General features: G+C 41.4%; 1 protein-coding gene across 1 annotated transcript in view; it reads left to right on the plus strand.

Moving 5' to 3' along the window:
* The first annotated feature begins 350 nt into the window (after positions 1-350).
* APBB1IP (amyloid beta precursor protein binding family B member 1 interacting protein) overlaps positions 351-16,466 on the plus strand; it is a 65,266-nt gene continuing 49,150 nt past the window's right edge. Inside the window, exon 1 of the mRNA XM_018075192.2 lies at positions 351-373. The gene's annotated coding sequence lies outside the window, so the exon portion shown is untranslated. The remainder of the gene's footprint in view (positions 374-16,466) is intronic.

The following is a 16,466-nucleotide window of genomic DNA, read 5'->3' on the forward strand; positions in this document are numbered from 1 at the left end:
GTTCTGTCTGAAAACCAGAGGGCACCTGACAGCGATGCCCAGCCGACAGCGCCCGGCCCGGGGGAGGCTGCAGGGCTGGGCTGGTTTACGCTGGGCTGCACTGGCCGCCCGGGTTTCCCCGGTGGGTACAGGGGCACCAACCACCGCCCGTCCCGGGCCGAGGGCGGAGGGGCGGCGCTGGGGGCAGCGGGGCGGCTCCCGCCCCAGGGCTGAGGGAGCCGCGGGGCGGCCCCATTTCCCGGCAGGCTGAGGGGGGGGTGTCCGTGTGCTGAGGTGCCGTCCAGACGCCCCGGGGGGGGGGGTCGCTCCGCTGCCCGCGCCCCCTGCGCAGCGCCTCGGGACCCCGCCGGCCCCTCTGCGCCCGCCCGCGAAGGTAAACTGGGCAGGGAGGGACCGGCCTGGACCCCCGAGGGCTCCCGGCGCCAGCCCGGGACCCGGCGCGGCGGCGCCGCGGGAAGGGAGAGGCGCCGGGCTGCGGCGAGCGGGGGTGTGCGGTGTCCTGCTCGCCGTGGGGAGATGTCCGGCCCGCAGGCACCGGTGCTCGGGGTGGGGAGGTGCGGCAAACCCCGCTCTGGGCACGGCTTGTGGTGCCCCCGGAGGGCGTCGGTCCGCAGAGGGAACACAGGGACCTTCCGACGGCGCAGCGTGGCCTCGGTGGCCTGAAACGGGGTCGTCGGATTTCGTGCCGCGGTGCTGGGTCCCGGTGTTGGTTGTTCTTCTGGGTAGGGTTAATCCCAGTCAGACCTTCCCTTTGCCCAGACCCTGCGAGAGCGTCTGGGAGGTTGATCATTCGCATGGCAGGTTTGCCAAAGCTTCCCTGCAGCCTCATGAGGCTGGTGGGGTCCCGAGGGACGCACAGTGCCCTGTTTCAGGTGGCAGCGTTAGGAAAGTGAAGGCAGGCGAGAGAAAACTGTAGACCAAACGACCAGAAAATACATCAGGAGAATGTGATAACCTCTCAAACTAAGCATGTAAGACTGGTGTTACGGCAAAACAGCCAGTAGAGACTTCCCAAGAACACAGTTTACATCTCTGCTGGTGGTATATTTAGCCACGTGGTTTAGGGAAGAACTAGAAATGTCGTCTGAGTTTGAGAAGGTCCATCCCGCATGATACCCTCAGCTGAACACCACAGAGAAGTAACTGAAATGCAGTCTCCACAAGCTGGGGGTGGTTTTTCAATCCTCTGTGCACCAAAAGAGAAGTTATTAAATCCATTCATTGTCACACTGGGAAGATGTATGCAGTAGTGTCTTTTAGGAAGCATATGATCCAACCTTCTGAACTGTCATTAAAAATTTCATGCAGGAATACAGCCTACAAAGAAAATATGCAGGGTTCCACCAAACTAGCAGCTTCACTTTTTGAAGTCACTTCCTGCCCCACATTACTCTGATTATTCTGGTTTGTTTGGCTCCAGCTCGACTCTGCCCCTCAGAACTTTTGTTCTCAGAATTTTGGCAATCATTTTTCCTCTTTGCTTCTAGTTCTTTTTATGAATTACATGACATGTGTGGTTTGTCATCTCTTCCAAACCTGCATCCAGAAAATACTCATGTCACATATGACTCTATTGATGTTACTGTCAGTTAGTTACCCTGCTCCTGCTCAACAGTGGTGTAAAGGTAGTCAGGGCTTGATTTAATACATCAAATAGGTAAGCCCCAGTGCTCCAAAGGACTATGTTCCACATGTGTAGATTCCTAATCATTTGTCTTCACTAACTTCACTAACTTTACAATTTTTTTTTCTGGTAACTTTGCAAAAAATGTGAATTTAGGTTAAAATTTTATGTCTAAACCAGAATATTTAACTTTTTGCTGAACTTCTTCAGTTCTGTTTTCCCCTGTGAGCTTTCTAAGGAAACTATTGCATTTAATTGTACTTAATGCTTTGTGGAAGCATTGATTAAAAATGGAGATAATTTGGTTTGAAATGTGGCTTACAAATGTCTTTGGGAGGTTGAATCAATGGAGCATTACAGATAACTGAGCGATCCTTGTTTTATATCCCCAGAAAATTCTGATCAGTCTGGGAACGCACATAACTGGAAAAATGTATTGTCTCTGAAAGGGTACTTTTAAACATTCTCTGCATCTTCTCTTTTTTTTTCAAATACCTCCTGTGGGTACTACAGACTGCTCTGGTGTTTGGAGGGAAAATGACTGAAGGTTCAAAGTAATTATTGAGTGAATTGTGTTTTAATTGTTCATGCTGGAATTCATGATTATCAGATGTGCAGTATCTTCAAGCAGGGTATGATGCCTTTGAAGTGCTGGTTTATGTTGTTATCAAATGTATCTATTACAGCTAAGTTTGATTTTTTACAGATCAAAAGTCACTATACTTGGCCAGTGTCTACTAGATCACATACCATAACTCGGCCTGTAAATCAGGCTCAAAATTTGATCTTTTTTGTAATTTGTAAAGAGACTAACATATTTGGTAGGGTAACAGTTTGCACAGAAGGGGCAACAGTATGAGCAGAAGGGCTCATATGGATATTGGAACAGTTTAACTCAGTACTGTGACCCAAAATTTCTTAGGTAGTAAAAAAATTTACCCAACCCATTAAGATTTTGCTTTTGCCGTGTTGCTCCTTTCCTGTTAGAAGAAATGTCTTACAGCAATAAGAGGAAAAAGAGGCAGGAAGCTTTCCTTGTCATGCTTGCCATGAGTCGTGAAGGGAGAGGAAGGACTTGGGCAATCTGTGGATGGAGGGATGAGCTATTGCATGTTTTTGGCCCTGTAAAATGTCTGAGAAAACTACCAGCCTGGAGTATTGCCACAGCTGAGAGAAGGGGTTGCCTTGTTCAAGAGAGGACTTGTCTTTTTTGCAGATTCATGAATGTCTGACCATTGAGAAGATGATTTGGGGATGTGGATTTTCTTAAAAGCATGTTTTGGTTTCAGAGGTTGTTTTACAGGAATGTAGCTGAATTTGGATTTCCTACATATCATTCAGATATCAACGCCCTTGTCCTTTCCTGCTTTTGCTGCAAACTACATGTATTTTTCTTTCCCACAGACCATTTTTTCATCTTTGGTTGCAATGTGTCTTGACTTGTTTTGTTGTAAGCCCATCTAACCTGTTGGGATGATGACTTCATGTGGTCAGGTGCTGATCTGGGGTGAAGGTGAAAATAAGACCTCTTATTTGCCTGCAGCAATATGGAAGCTTTAGTTTGTTCCCTTTGGGAGGTCTGTAGTGACAATGGTAACTTGCATCCATGTAGACCATCCAAAGCACTTCTTGGGCTTTACAGGCTCTCCTCATCCACCTTTAGACATTGGCATTTTAGTCACCTGAGGTTCTGAGTCACCTTTACAGTCTCTTTTAGAGAGAGATAGATACTGCTAAACCTTGGTTCAGCAGCCCGGTTTTAGACAGCTACCATGCTCTATAAAATTGCCTTTCTTTCCCTTCATTGTCTGAAAAGAGCCTGGGATGACCAGGTCAGATGCAGATGTCATAGAAACCCCACAATATGTCTTTTCACAATTAGGAGTGATCCATGATATAGTAAAATGGCTCTCAGAAAAGCAGGCATTTTAGGCAGCTTTCCTTATCGTCCAGGCATGGCTACCCGAGTTATTAACAATATAGCTGCCAGTGTAGAAGATGTATGTTGCACTTTGAAAGAAAGAAACTGGGTGGTACCATGTGCTTCTCGAGGTTCTGTAGGAGACTTTTGAGTGTCTACATCAGAATATATGAGCATGTGTTCCTCACCACCCCTCAATATTAATTTGTAGTATTGCTCCTGGGCTTTGAATGGGAAGGAAGCACAGATGACTTTGATCTGACTTTAAACTTTACTGTGGGAGTTCACAAACTAGTTTGGTAATGATTGTTTAAAAAGTTTAAGCCTGTCATTAGTTTCAAAGGCTTTCTTCCAACGAAGTGACCTTTCAGACCTGTGGCTAGCTAATTGTGCTCCTATTTTTTTGCCACCAGGAGCTACACCAGCCTGCACACAGCACTGTTGCGTCTTGTTGAACATTGATCCAGCATTCTAGGAGTTTAGGCTGAAATAAATTAGGGCTACAGTCATTAGAAGTACTAGGAGTATTTTGGGGAGTAGATGCGTTATGAATCCTAGAAGAAAAAGAAGGTTCAGCATATACAAAACGAATTTTTCTGTGCTACTCTGTTTAGACATAGATACCCAGGCATTTCTGATGGAAGTTTTGCTTTGGATACATCTCAGTCCGTTTCCACTTTCACTCTGTGTTTGCTTGTAATCTAAAGCAGCAGATGTAAAAGTGTAACATGTAACATTAATAATAAAGAATAAAACTCTGTGTATCTGCTGTCAGTGATGAGCAGACCCTGCATGGCTGATACCACCACCAACGGAAGGTCCTCAGCTGTCCTCAACCAGTCCAACTGATACAATAAAAATTTTGGTGAAAATCTTGTCATTGTACCTGCACCCATCAGGGAGAGTGGGGATATGTGGGGAGCAAATCTGCTTCTAGCAGCATTGCTATTCAATCAAGTATAGAGAGAATAGCTAGGAGCCAAAATCACAGAGGCACTCACTGGATGCTTTTGCTGATAAAAATTGCAAATGACCTTCTGAGTCCCCAGTTTTAGGCAAAATAATGTGTCTGCCTCAAAGGTAACTCACCAGGAGAGCAGGGAAGTTCAAAAGAATTATCAATTAACCTGTTGGTATCAAGTCCATATTGGCAGCAAATGAGAACTTGTTCCTCAGTGGCCTTAGTTGATCCATTTTGATGCTCACTGCATCTTCAGGTAACCCAGACTGCAGACACATGGTTAGTTTTCTTCTGCCTCAGAGCAAGATTTTGATGTACTTTTGAAGATTTTTCTAGTACTTTCTAACAATACTAGAAGCCCCCATTCCCTCACTTGCTATGGGGATTTCATTGAAGCACGAAAATAAGAAGGATGTATCAGCCCAAAAAGCATTTTTGAAAGGCGATGTGTTTTTTCTCTCAATTGCAAATGAAAAAAAAATTAATGTTAGTCAAGTATACATTACTGTTCTCTGTGCTTTTTGATGAAATCTTATATTTGAAAGGTCTGCTGTACATGTGGCTTGGAGGGCTTATTTCTGAGATAACCTTGAGCAAGTGAGAATATGGGCCAAAAACATGAACACAGATAACATTCCCAAATACTTGTTGTAGTTATGGCTTAGTTTTGTATTTTGGTGACCACATCCTCATAACTGAGGGGAAGCTGGCAGACCTGATATTTGAAAGAGCAAACACAAATGAGCAAACACAAACACAAGTGTTTTTGGCTACCAGTCTTAGAAAGGGATTTAGCATAAACTTAACTGCAGTTCTGTCCCATGGAGGCAATATTCTTACATGAAATGCAGCAAAGCCTTTCATATCTGTCACTAGATTGACCTCTTTTGTCTCCCCTGTGTCATGATGGAACTGCTGTGACCAGATCAGTTGTTCCATCCTTCCTCCACTTTTAAGGAAGAAAAGAGAGGGAAACAGTGACATTTCCTTCTTATGGAAAATCTTCAGAGATGGAAGAATGGAAATAGAAATGTCACAAGGTTCTTCTCCTCTTGCTGCATTTTCTTTTCATAACTATTTCCTTTGTGCTGTTCATGGTTTTCTGTGTTATGACAAAGCAACCACAGGTATACCATCTGTGGTGACTCCAGTCTTCCACTTTCCTTACAGATCTTCATCTGAAACCCATGGATTAAAGCTGCTTGTGATAACTGTTTGTTATATAGACTGAAAGAAACAGCTTTGCTAAGAGAAAAATTAGTAGTGGACTTTGAAATTGTACCTGACTCTTCAGTCAGTAGTAAAGCTGAGAAAAAGGTTTATAAAAAAAAGTCTTCATTTAATTTTTCTACTGTTTCTACTGTTAGTTTTCCACTGTGGTAACTGAGCACTGTACTTTGATGAAATGTCTATAAATTCATATTAGAGCATTACTTGCTTTATTTGATTTTAATATATGAACTATTTATGAAACAAACAGGTGGCTTTCAAAAAATTTTTACAGATTTGCTTTCACCCTTTTACTTCACTCTTAACCTGTTAGAGCACTTTATACTAATGTCTTTTCCTCTTTCAGTGTTCCGTTCCCATACCGTGTGTGCCCTCTCTTAGGCATTTCTGGCAGTAATAAGAACATGTGATAATAAGAGATGGTGATTAGAGCTTTTACCAGTGACTATAGCATAGGAATAAGTTATTTGTTTAGGGAGACAGTTGTGTCATGGACCCTTATAGGATATCTTGTGCTTAACTAATGGCTTGTTGTGGAAGGGAGTGAATGTTGGAAAAGATGAGACATTGACTATCCAATGTAGCAGTTCTGGCACTCAAATTTGGTACTGTAACTTTTCTTTCCTTTTTGCCCACCTAAGTTTGTTCTTTTATTTTCATTATTCCACACTCAACATCTCTTGATTCTATAGGGAATTGAGGAGGGGAAGGATTTTCTTCCGTTTTAGACCCCTGTATGCCTTCTTCTCTCATATGTGGCTTCCTCGACTGCCATTTTATGCTTACTAGACAATCTAATAACGTGGGATCAGCCTACTTCATGGATTGTGAAGCAAATGTCAAAATCTTCATTTAGTGGAGAGCCACAAGACACACTTGCACTAGCTCAGTGACATAAGGGAATGCAGGGAATAGTTCAAAGTAGCAAATGTGCAATTAATAATTAGACTATTGTCATTTGCTGTCAATTTTTTAAAGTACAAAAGTCTCTTGTTGTCATGCAAGTTCTGTATAGCAGTGTTGGGTAACAGGAAAAAAGGAAGGAAAATATTACACCAACACCAACAAGCTACAGTTTATGGGAAGGAATGTGAAAACTGAATAAATTTGTGCTAGTCAAACTTACATTACTCTTTTATTATTTTCCTCTGCCACCATGGAAGGGAATGGGAGGAACTAGAACTGAGATTCATATTTTCTGATAACTCATATGTCTGCAGTTGTTTATACCTGACTAGACCTGAAGCAGACACATTATCAACACAAGAGGAATGACCCTGGATAAGCTGGTTCATGAGCTCTGGGTCCACACTTCTATCCATCTTTCTGACTTTCCCAGGAGAAGATAAGTTGGGGGAATGGAGATGTTGTTCCTGTGTGCCAGTAATCTGGCACAGAATAGGGAATTGTTTCTTCTGCCAATCTGTGTGAAGACATAGGACTGGAAATACATCTTCTCTTCATTCTGCACAGTGTTTGTATTGCCTATATGGCTCATGTGGGGAAGGTCTCCAAGGTGGACCTTCTGCAGCAACTAATTGTATGACAAAAGAAAAAGAAGATGAGCAAGTCTGTAACCGTACCTTATTTCTATAGTGGTCTTAGAAGCACAGGCTGGGCTGAAGCAAATTGACTGATGGGAGGATACTATATAAAAATGAATAGAGGTGGCACTGCTGTTGAGTTCCACAGAAAAAATACCCTTTGGGAGCTGACAGGAAGGTACAAAGTGAAGTTCTGGTATCTAGAAATTACTCCACAACTCTCTCATCCCTGTGTCTGTGCTTTACACTGGGATTTTCTTTTTTCCCCTTACATAAGTTGCTTTTAACTCACAGTCCCTGGCTGGTCACGTACAATTGGGTTACATTTTCTGGAGCCCAGGATCCAGACTCTGTGTCTATGCCTGAGAGTTACTCTGGAGAGGAGTGAGCTGTCCACCCAGCCTGCATGCCATATCCCTCTGCACCCTTTTACCATAGCCACAGCATATGCTGCCTGTCACTGGTTAAATGTTCTTCCTGTCCTCTCTCAGATGGAGAACCCTTTGCTAACCCCCTCCTCCTGACATACTGTGAGTAAGCTTTTAGGTAGTCCCTTGTTCCTTTTAGCTTCTCTTAAACGAGCCTCTATGACCCTTCATTAATCTTGCCATCTTGCCCCACCCTAAGAAAAGGACCCACAGTTGCTTCTCCCAAACACCACTCTTGGCAAGGAGGCTAAAGAAAAGAGTGTGTGTTTGGGACAGTGCATCAGGGAGATGGGAAGGCTGGGGAGCACAGAGGCAGCATCATCTGAAGGCTGGCTTCACACTCAGTGTCTTGTGGTGCTTTACAAACATATTAAACCTCTCTTTCTTTCTCTCTCTTGCTTTCCAATGGAAAATGAAATACTCAAATATCACTGAAAAAGATGATGGTGTACTTGTGCATAGGGTTCCTGTGGTGTTTAAATTATTATTATCATCTTGGCGAAACAAGGGTAAAATACAACTGGTGTCATCATTAAAGTGGAGCAGTGTAGCTTTCAGGTCTATGAAATCTGGGTTTGGGGACTAATAAAGGCTTTTTCCGAAATCAGTCCTTACTCCACATTTGTTCTTGTAATACATGTGAGTTAACTGTGAAATTCCAGAACAGCAAAAAAGGCAACAAGCTCTCAAGAAGCTTAAATGTATAAATGGCATACCTGTGATTTCTGTGAAACAGAAGTAGGATCTGTGAGTTTGGAGTGCCCATATCTAAAGATGTTTGTGCTTATATCTGAGTGGAGGATTCTGCAGTTAGTAGAGTACAAGCTCTACTACCTCAGGCTAACATTAAAAAAGGATTCTCACCAGGTTGTATTTATCTGCCATTTTTATTTTAATTCAAAGCCAAATGTGACTCACTTTTAAACTAGTAAGGGTACTTTGCAGGTGTGCAGTTGTACAGACTTTCTGCAGCTACTGGTATTTTAGTGTGGCACTTCTATTCCATCATGAACAGAGTTATAACATGTCAGATCCATCCCTGAGATAAATATGCAATGTATTCAGCTGCAGATTTCTCAGAAAAATAGGGAATAAGAAGCTGCTTTCAGAGTTATCAGCGTGTGCAAGCTTTTTCTTGGAAAATACCATGCTTATCAATGTTAGGTAAGTATAGTGCTGGAAGCAGTCTAATTGCTTTTGATCAGTTCTTTTCAAAATATGAGTTAGTGTTGAAACAGAACAGAGTAACAAGGGCATGTTATGTAGGTGAGAGGAAAGGCAACATGCTATTTGCCAATTGTGATTTTGAAAGCTTGGTGTCAGCTACCATTTTGCCTTCATCACTCCAAAACTTCTATTTCCTTTCTTAGTATCTACTAGAATTAATAACAAATTGGATTATATTCCTCTAGGCTCAATTCTGCAGATAGACGTTCTCTTTTACTCTACTTCATAAAAATGTACCTAAATATCTGTTAAAGACTTTTTACTAGACATGATGAAGCAGCTGGTTAAGGAACTTCCATCCTACCTGACTTAGTTATATAGGAGACATGTGAGTAGTATGAGTTTTTCTTGATACCTAACTGTAAAGTCATTGTAAGAAACCTTGTTAGATCTATTTCAGACCTGCAGTCAATTTGGCCAGAAAGGTGTCTTACTCAGTGGTGAGTATCACGTGCTTCAGGAGGAGATATAAGAAATCTTGTGCTGGAAGGTATGGTATAACGTGTCTATCATGGAAGCTTTACTCTGATTCCAAATTGCTGGAGCCTTTATTTTAGGTCTTGAAACATGAGGTTCATCATCCTTGCCTGAAGCTCTCTGCAGTAGTAACACTTCTAACTATAACTGCTTGTAGAGAGAACCAGCTTGCTTACTCACCAGTTTTGATGATGAGTTTCACAGTTACACTGTGCCCATTTCCCTGGAACAGTTGTGTAGACTTTCATTTACTATCCCATCGATTTTGTGTTATAAGTCAGGATGAAATGATGCCGCAGTAACTTTCCTCTAGGTTTTGATGCATTTTTTTATCACCCTAGTTTCACATCTGTTTCCTGTGACAGTTGCCCTCTTTCCAGCTTTGCTCTTTATGGTGGGATTTCTGTCACTTTTGTCATGCTTCCCTAATTTTCTTCTTTTTCTCTGTCCTTGATATGGGCTTTTCTACATTGCATAGTGTGTAATATGGAAGGGTGAATCTCTGATTTGAGCACTTTAATCACTGGGCTACTGATGGGTCTCTCTAAAATGTGAAAGATTTCTTTCCACTACAGAAAGCCTTTCAGAATTAAGCAATAGCAGGAAGTTGCAATGCTGTTAGTGGTAACCTGAATAGTCAAACAGCAAGTGTTCATTTTGGTGGACTTGCTGCTTTGACACATGCTGTAGTGCAGGGACTAGGAGCTGAAGGTGTGCTTTTGGTCTTCCTGTGTGATTTGTCAAAATACACTTCATGTATTTTTATCTTTGCCATTTGCATATGAATTTAATAAGTGTGTCTGTAACTGTTCACCACATCACTAAGTGGACTGTTCCTCATACTGTTCATAGCATGAATCCACTGTAAGTATCCACTGATGCCAGGCTGTTCCTCATTCCTTTTTTTGTTTGTAGCCCTTAGGTTGTTTAAGCTTCATCCACTCAACTGAGACTGAGTTGCAAAGATGAGTATCTTCTGTGCAATACTGTTGGTGTTTCCTGTTCAGTATTTCACAAGGGCTTTGAGCTTGTTTTCTAACTGCAAGTGCAGAAGCCCTTTTGCCATGTGACTTAGACCACTCTTCCGGTGAAAGGGACTAGCTTTCAGTATTTCTCAGAGCTATCAGGTATTAACTGTTCAAACTCTGCCTAGTGTAGTACCATGTCTAGGTTTTTTTTATGTACACCATGTAATCACATTGTCAGATTTCATTATATTTTCAAATAGTTCCTTTTTTTTTTAAGCAGGGTGAATTTTGTGCCACTGTTTCATTCCTCATTCTGTTAGCTTCCTGTCAAGTGTTAAAGATTGTATCAAACAACTCAATTTCCCATGTATTGTTTATAGACATAGTGCTATTGTCTTATGTAAGTGTGCAAATCACAAAAATTTCTTCATTCTTATAAAGTTGGTTTTATTATTCCCTCTAATATCTTAACAAATCAAAATGTATGCAACCATGCAGAAGTCATATCCCGATTATAATTATAGAGTTCATATTATAGACCTGAAAATGCAGCTCCTGCTCCACCTGTCAGTGCATGACACAACAATATAGATGAGGTTCCAGTCAACCCAGCTAGAATTGTGCAGCTTGAGAGTGAGTACAAGGACTGCTTCTCCATTCTTGTATCTGAGCAAGGAATTTCTCAGTGTATTTCTTTGGTGCCCTTGAGTACTGGACCATCCCCATGGAAAGATACTGTTGTTCACTGTCAGTAAAGTATGTTGCTCATTGCAAACGCAGTGAGTTGGAGCTGGGAGTTTCTCATCCATCTCTTCCTGTGCATCTGCTAAAGTTCTTTGATGTTAGAAGTGAGAGAACTTAATTCCAGCTTCCTAGTCCATAGCTCAAAAAATTTAGAAATTCACATCTCAGTTTCAAAATAAGCATATATAAGGAGTAGATATTCAGAAGAGAGAAGTTTTGTGGGGTTCTGTTGCCAGATTTAGAAATACAGTGCACAGGAGTTTTGCATTGTCATCCAGGGCAGGAAGGCTGGTTCTTGGGAAAAGCAAATGGCTGGGGCACCAGAATGGATGCAAGTAGGTCTTTGGAAAATGGCAGCAAAGCATGTGAAAGAAAAAAGACAGACACTAAAGGCAAGGAGAAGTAGAAGCAAATACACAGAAACCATATTCTTTCTTAAGCTGAAATACAAAGATGCTGTAAGTACAAAAAGTACCACAAAATACAAGAATTCTACTATTCGTGTCTCAATTTAGATTTAAATTCTTTTTATCAGTAAGGAGGCTGCTAAGTCTGAAATTGGGAAGTTAAATATTAATAAATTTAGCATGTCTGGAGGACTTCTGGTAAATGGTGGGGTGAACTGATGAGTCAAAATACAATGAGTCAATACTTATGTATTAAATAAACCTGTGAGGGTTTAATATATGTAAAGTAAATAGTGAGACTTGGTGGTTAGAATAGCAAGCTGAAGAGAAAATGTCCCAACCTGTTAGATATATACAGTATGAGAAAGGTGGGACTATTAAGTAAAAGAAATTTAAGAAAATGTTATGAGAGCTCAGTGAAAATTTGAGAATGTGAAAGTCTGGGGAAATAAAAGACAAGGAATACCTTTGACTGTATGCTTGGTGTGACTTCAAAGAGTGGTCTAGAAGACATCAGTCTGAAAATCAAACACTTTAAAAATAGGCTAGGTTTCATATACATGCCTTTGCACAAGGTCCTCCTTAGCATGTTTGTGACAACCATAATTTCCTCATTTTATTTCAATTCTTATTTTTTTCTCTGCATACAATCTTATGTATAACCTTGAAAACTTCTTGTAAAAGTACTGTTCTGGGCGGTTTTTTTGTCTTCAGTTTATTGTAGTAGATAGTGATTTTAAGAGTTCCTGGTATTAGTACTAAATAGAGAAAAACCTGACAGAAAAGTTACTGTAGAGGAGGACTGAATATTGTGTGCAGTTTTGGTCACTTCAATATAAGAAAGACATTAAGCCATTAGGGAATGTCCAAAGGAGGGCAATGAAGATGGTGAAGGGCCTTAAGCGGAAGCTGTATGAGGAGTGGCTGAGGTCACTTGTTCTGTTCAGCCTGGAGCAGACTGAGGGGAGACCTCACTGCAGTTACAACTTCCTCATGAGGGGAAGAGGAGGGGCAGGCACTGACCTCTTCTCTGTGGTGACCAGTGACAGGACCTGGGGGAGTGACCTGTAGTTGTGTCAGGGGAGGTGTAGGTTGGATAATAGAAAGAGGTTCTTCACCCGGAGAGTGGTTGGGCACTGGAACAGGCTCCCCAGGGAAGTGGGCACAGCACCAATCCTGACAGAGTTTAAGAAATGTTTGGATGATACTCTCAGGCACATGATGTAACTCTTGGGGATGGTCCTATGCGGGGCTAAGAGTTAGACTTGATGATCCTTGTGGGTCCCGTTCAACTCAACTCAGCATATTCTGTGACTGAGCATGAAACTCAATATTCTCCTAAGCACTTTGGTAAATCTTTTCCCTTTTTTTTTTGTTAATAATAGCTCATACATTTCACTTTGAATTTCTGGTCCAAAATGGAGCAACATCCAGTGGGATAGTTTCCAAATCTGCAGATTGTTTTGTCTGTTTGTTCCTATTGTGGCAATCAAATAAACAAAATGGAAAGGAGTGGAGAGGAGTCAAAGAGGAGGAGAGTGGATGGACACTCTTTTGCAGTTCCATGCTATGGGGACTCATTTTGTTGTCTTTTGTTTTTCTAGTTCTTGACAAAATCTCTGATGAATATGTAGAGTTCTCGTATCAGTTTAAGAGATCATTCAATGTGTTTTAATATAAAAATATTTCCAGGGTATTCATTAATTATAATAGTAATTTTGTTTTCCTAAACCCAATCAATAAAAATTCAAGAGAAGATAAAGACACCAGTAGAGGCAATGGCTTGGTGACAACATGACTTTATCCATCTAGTGATGGTGGATGTCTCTTCATTAAAAATGACACTGGAAAGGGACACTGACACATTTCCTTCTCAAAATATATGTTCATGCCTTCTCCCTTCCACCACGTGCTTAAGGTTAAAAACCCCCAAGTATTAAATGTCATTTTGAAGACGTCAGTGAGGAAAAGTCATCAGTGACTAACTCAGCTCCAATTTAACAGTGAAAATTCTTACAGAATTATTTGCACATTGATTTTTCATAGGATTACATTTTTCTTATGAATCAAATGTGTCTGAAGATTCAGAAAATCATATAATTGGAAAGAAGGAACTCCAAATTTACTGGAACCTCTACAGATCCTGTAATTTAGTGAAAAGTCTGGTATAGTCCAATATTCAGTTCTCTTGCCTTTTTGTTTAGGTTTTTTTTTTGTTAACTACTAAGGAGTGTTCTTAGGTTTGATTGTTTTTCTTTTTAAACAGTTCTTACTCCTCTTGATAAGAGGTTGCAACTGGTTGTAACTTGAGTAATTTTTTGTCATTTTTATATTCCTGTTCTGAAAAAATACAGCAAAGGAGAATTTCAGTTTGTCAAAAGAATTGTATGAAGACCTTTTCCTGAAAGTTGATCTAACTAGTGCTTAAAAAAAACCCTCAAAAACATACAAATAGTTAGAACTGATGAGATTTCCTTAGAAGATATTTTGATCTCCTAAATCAGAAAACAGGAAAACATAAAATTATTCAGTATTATTTAAATATTGATGAGATACTTCTCAATATGAACTGCAGCTCCATTTTTTGTCACATAACAAATGTATCTTCACTCTCCCTGATCAAATAAGTGCCATTTTATCTATCCTTTCTGTGAAAATTGATTCTCCAAGTACCAGGTGGGTAGGAAGCTGCACAGCTGTTGATTCAAATAAATGAATTAAGATTCAGTAATCATATGCCACCCAGCATACTGCTGAATCTACAGAAACAGAATTTTATATGCAAAGCTCCGTGTAAGTGTGATACAGACAGAGAGAGGGAGCCATCCAGTGTGGATTAGTCAGCTGGAAATAAAGCAAAAAGATGACTTTAACTCTCCATTTGCTCAGTGCTGTGTGATGTGTGTTCCCTGTTCCATGGGCATAGCTGTGCCATCTCCAGTGTTGGGATAGGGTTACCATCAGCCCTGCCAACCACATCTTATTAAAATGTCTTTAACAGTATCCAGTTCTTAAATCTTTGATTTCTGGGATCTGAGAGAAATATGAAAGTTCAAAGTTCAGTTCCCAGTTTCCTGTGCCTTGTTTAGTTACACTGGCTACAAAAAAGGTCTAAAGGAGGTAGATTGTACCCTGAACCTGACTGATGAAAGCTGTACATGCTATGCCTAGTGAGTTCTGGTGCCAGGAATAATACAGGTGGTAAGAGGACAAGTGGAAATTAAGCCAATCATGCTTACATAGATACTGGAAAGATGAAGTCCAAAGTAAGTAGAGTAGCTCAAATTGCTCCAGTATTGTCATGTTACAGATGTGTTACCAAAAAGATTTTCAAACATCAGATACTGACTTTAGTGATTCAGTGGCCTTTATAATTTAACTGTGAAATAGTCAAGGGGCTCAAGGTGCTCTATTAAAGGAAAAGCATTAAGATTGAAGAATAGTGTACTTGCTGGTCTTCTTTTGCTGCCAGTCTTTACTGTCATTAGAGTTGCTTCTGTCCTCAGTTGATTGCTTTCTTGCATCAGGTTGGTCCTCCTCCTGTAAGGTGCTGCAGTCAGTTGACTTTGGCTGGCTACCAGCTGCTTGCCAAGCTGTTCTATGACTTTCCCTCCTCAGCAGAACATGGAGAGAAAATACAATGAAAAGCTCATGTTTTGAGATAAGGACAGAGATCACTTGACAATTGCCTCTTCCCACTCAAGTGGCAAAGGGGAATGGGGAATGGGGATTACTGTCAGTTCCTAATGCTTTGTCTCTGCTGCTCCTTCCTCCTCATATTGTTTCCCTGCTCTGGCATGGGGGCCCTCCATGGGAGACAGTCTTTCATGAACTTCTCCAATGTGGGACCTTCCCACAGGCTGCAATTCTTCAAGAACTGCTCCAGCTTGGATGCTTTCCACAAGGTACAGTTTATGGATATCCGCTCCAGCAGGATCTTTTGTGGGCTGCGGGGGAACACCATGGGCTGCTTCACCATGGGCTTCAGCATGGGCTGCCCAGGAGTCTCTGCTCTGGCACCTGGAACATGTCTCCCTCCTTCTACACTCACCTTGGTGTCTGCAGGGCTATTTCTCTCACATTTTCTCACTGCTCTCGTGCAGCTGCTGTGCAGCATTTTTTAGCCTTTCTTAAATATGTTGTCACAGAGATGCCACCAGCATCGCCAGTGAACTCCATCTTGGAGCCAGCTTGAACCACTGTCCCTCTCTGACATGGGGGAACTCCTGGTATCTTCTCACAGAAGCCACGTAAACCCAGCACAGGTGCACACAAACCCAGTGATGCAGTAGGGCTACTTAAATGTTTAAAGTTCGGCCCTGGTTTGACACCTGGTTTTATGCAATCAATGCTACAGTTCTCGGTCCCTTGGAGGCTTGAGCCTCTTAAGAAAAATCATGTTTCTAATTCTTGTCTCTAGTAATGTTCCATGTCAGACACCCTTTTTACAGTGCTTCTTTCCCTGCAAAGGAACAAATTTAAAGAGGAAGAGGATTATTACAGAAGCTGTGTCTCTACTGTATCTCAGCACCACCAATGTGCAATCCTGTCCTCACCCTGCCCTCTTGCAACAAGCACAACCATTTACTGTCATGCAGCATGTACCCATTTCCCTTGTTTCAGTGCTGACCCTCAGGTATCTTCAGGTTAGGTAAGACTGGAGTTCTCTCAGTGCACTGGTATTTGAAAAAAAAAAAAAGAAATATTGAGCCAAATGTTGGTCAAGTACCTAACCATAGCCAGGTGCTGGATGACACCCAGTTTACTGGATGACACCCAGTAAACTCCTGTAGTAATAGTTGTCTAAGCCAAAGAAAGAAGGATTTCAAGATGAAACATGCAGAAATTTCTCAACCTTAAACTTTGTTTCCCTCTCCATCTCTCACAGGCTACATTTCTTTGATGTGTAAGATACAACCATGGTTTATTAGCTAG

Source organism: Manacus vitellinus, unplaced genomic scaffold (assembly GCF_001715985.3).
Source record: "Manacus vitellinus isolate BGI_N305 unplaced genomic scaffold, ASM171598v3 scaffold_3_pilon, whole genome shotgun sequence".
Taxonomy (NCBI): domain Eukaryota; kingdom Metazoa; phylum Chordata; class Aves; order Passeriformes; family Pipridae; genus Manacus; species Manacus vitellinus.